Source organism: Oxyura jamaicensis, chromosome 2 (genome assembly GCF_011077185.1).
Source record: "Oxyura jamaicensis isolate SHBP4307 breed ruddy duck chromosome 2, BPBGC_Ojam_1.0, whole genome shotgun sequence".
NCBI classification, from domain to species: Eukaryota; Metazoa; Chordata; class Aves; order Anseriformes; family Anatidae; genus Oxyura; species Oxyura jamaicensis.
The window spans coordinates 19,843,569-19,847,025 of record NC_048894.1 but is presented as its reverse complement, the minus strand read 5'-3'; positions in this window follow the sequence as shown (position 1 = coordinate 19,847,025).

Here is a 3,457-nt window from a genome sequence, read left to right as displayed (position 1 = left end):
TCTCCTTACTACCCTTAACTATCCCAGTTTACCTATATCATATGGTCCAGATTAAACTGATTCTATTAAACAATAGCTTTATTAAAAATATCAGTATAGTTTTATCGGTCAGTTTCCTGAAATGGAAAAGTTTACAAGAACCTGTATGAGATCACCAGCTTAAAGAAAATGAATGAAATGGCTTCCTCAGCAGTAAGCATGGATTTTTTTTTTGTTCCTTATAACACCACATTTCTCATCACTGGGTGTGCAAGCAGCCGAGACAGGCAGAGCTGGGCTTTGAGTTCCATAACACGTAAGGTTATCCCACTGAGGCCACTGCAGATATATAAAGCTTGGGTTTCCTTTTAATGAAAGTAAATTTGTAAAAATTGTCCTTTTGTAGAAATACTTTAAAGCCTAACACAATAGAAAGGAATCACTTGGGATACGAGGAACAGGTAGTAATATCAGTGATAGCAGCAAGATGAGTGTAATAGAAAGCAAAACTTTGCTTATTCTAAGGGGACCCTGTGTCACTTGCCTCCCGTTTCAAATATTTATATCATATCTCTGTCTTTTTATAATCTAGTAGGGTGGCCCATGATAAGCAGAAATTGGTTAAGGTGGAATGCTAACAAAAAATGTTAGATGGACCTTACTGCAAAAGGGACTGGACATATCCCACCTTGTTTTAGGTGGGATACCTTTAGTGCCTGTTAGACCCCTAGCAGTTTGGAACTACTGGGATGAAACCCAGTAGTCTAAAACCTTGTTCTTTATCTATACCACCTTAACCACATCAGCAACCCCACTACCTCCCACCCAGAAATGCAGCTCAGATGAAAGTGTTTACACTGATACCCTGAGGAAAGTGTCTCCCTGGAATATTTCACCTGCTTAATGATCAAAAATCCTACACCTCTGAATGTACCTCATATTTCTTTGGTATAAATGGCATCCAAGACACTTCTGGAAATGGGTCACAGAGTCCCATCTCATTCCACGCATTAAAAATGTTTGTGCCTTGACTTTAAAAGAATTTCTACAAAGTCACTTTTACAGACCGTTGTTTTAGCATCGCTCTCTACAGCATTCTGAAAAATGAAGGCTGGCTGCTGCACTATTGCATTTTACTCTCCCAAGTGCTGCAGTTCCCTGCCATGTATTTTTCCTTTCCAAACCTGATCATTAAACTGGACAGGAGTTTAATAATAACTAATTGCTCACATTGTGCTTAGCATTTCTGTACAGCAGCTTTATATGCTGTATGTCCCAGATTTGTTTTGCTGCTTTCTGAAGCCCACTACAATGGAAAATTTGGAAATGGCTATTCCTTTACAGAGGCATCCTATAAAATTTTGAGGGCAAGGATTACCTCCATGTATCTCTACATGGTATGATTATACATGCATTTTTCTCTGTAATCCATGCGTTTCTATTCAATTTTCTATTTTTATATATTTGTAATCAGGTAAGTGTTGGAATAGATTGTTCAGATGGCCTCACCAAGAAGCTGGGGCACAGGTCTAAGTCCTGCACTGAACTTCCACTGAAGGCTGCCTCCAAACAGACCTTGCATTGGCAAAAATGGCCAGACAAGATGTTATACTCTTCCCTTGCATGATTCAGAAATAACTATACCTTAACTTGATAGATCTTGATTTGATATTGCTGCTAAGGAATATTCTGAAAGGCTTGAAAGGATGTAGAAGAGAGAAATCATTCAGTAAAATATTTTGTGTGATCCCTTAACATGTCTGCTAGGCTTCTGGAAAATCCTATTGGCTCATTCATCTTCCGTTCTCTACAAATTCACCATAGGGCATGTGTGAAGAGAATTATTTTCTTCTCCTTTAATACACACATTAACCTAGCCTTTCTGAGTTTCCCTCATTCTCTAAAGTCCATTGCTTTGATTTACTGCCCTTAGAAATCTGCCACACTACATCTTCTGCTTTTCTACAAGATATGTATGAATCAAATCTGGCATTTGGTGCCAGTCATAAACCCTTCCCTCTGTTTCTTTTTCCTTTATCACCCAGTCATGGGTTCTAAAATTAACTCCACTGGATAAACCAACAGGTACATGCATGAAGTAATCTGATTTGATAATATACTCCATAAACAGTATTCTTGTTTGCTCATTTATATTTTATAGGGGTCAACCTCCAAGTTTATAGAATCCCCCAATTTATATGTCTGCTCATGGCAGGAACAGGGAATTCAGCAGTATTATCCTTCACTGCAATCTGTGCCCCTGCTTAATAGACTTCTACTGTTTTCCTAGTACTTTTTCATCTATCAAAGAATCTGAAGCTGTTAGCAATGTAAAGAGCATGTTTTTTCTGCAGAGGACATCCTGTCTGCCCATTAACTCTATGGCAGTGACCTAACAAATTGTTCCACCAGTTTCCACTGCAGCCAGTCTAAGTTTACCTTATTATGCAGCCTTGAGGTTTGTATCAAAAGCAAAGTTCTTACTCTTACTAATTTATACATTTACTTCTCAGCCCAAGCGACATATTAGTAGTGGTTTCTGTTTGTTTGTAAAGCAATACTGTGTTATCTGCCAAGATATGAAAATGTTACAAGACTCAATCATCATTTTTAAGAGCTTTTATTTGCTTCCATTTCGTTGTCCCAAAAGCGATTAGCTCTTTTGCTAGAAGGTTACTTTGTTATTGTCCTGCAGGGTTCTGGAATGAACTTCAGATGGGATTAGAAATTCCTCTATAGCCAACTTGCAAGCATTGCTTTTATGCAACCATATGACAGCATTCAAACTTTGGCACTTGTGCTGATAATCCCTCTGCACCCTCTTGTCATGTACTCCTATTTGCAAAGTTTCATCAGACTTAATTCACTGACCATAAAAAGTAAAATGCCAAGCCATTTACTGCCACCTTGACTCTGTAACTGAAGATTTCTGGGGAGTCCAAAAACTCTGCAGCTTTGCATAATGGTTTTAATCCACTGTTTAACTTAAAGAATATGATGTGGTAACATGGAGAAAATTAAAAATTTATATATAATTTTCTCTATGTGCTTCATTTTGAAATCAGAGCTGAGAGATTAAAAATTAGTCTAAATCCACCAACATGCCTACAAACACTGATTCCCAAGTCTTCTGTAAAATCATCACTTTGTATTCTGTCAATACTCTGTAGGAATAAAGGAGTTTAGAGCCCTAAACTAAGCTGAAATTCATTTTTTATAGGCATGCAAAAATATGTTTGCTCATCTAAAATATTATCTTAACAATCAAGTCAGAGTCCTGTTATACTCTGAAGTGAGTAAATTTGGGCTAGAAATCTCAGGAGAGAACGTGTTCTTGTATTTTATGCTTCCAGTTGTCTGGAAATAACCCAAGAGAGCAGATGTATAGAAAGGCAAATATAATGCAGAGAAGAGTCAGCCAAGCTCTCTCAAAGGCTAAAAAAAAAAAAAAAAAAAAAAAAAAAAAAAAAAAAAAAAA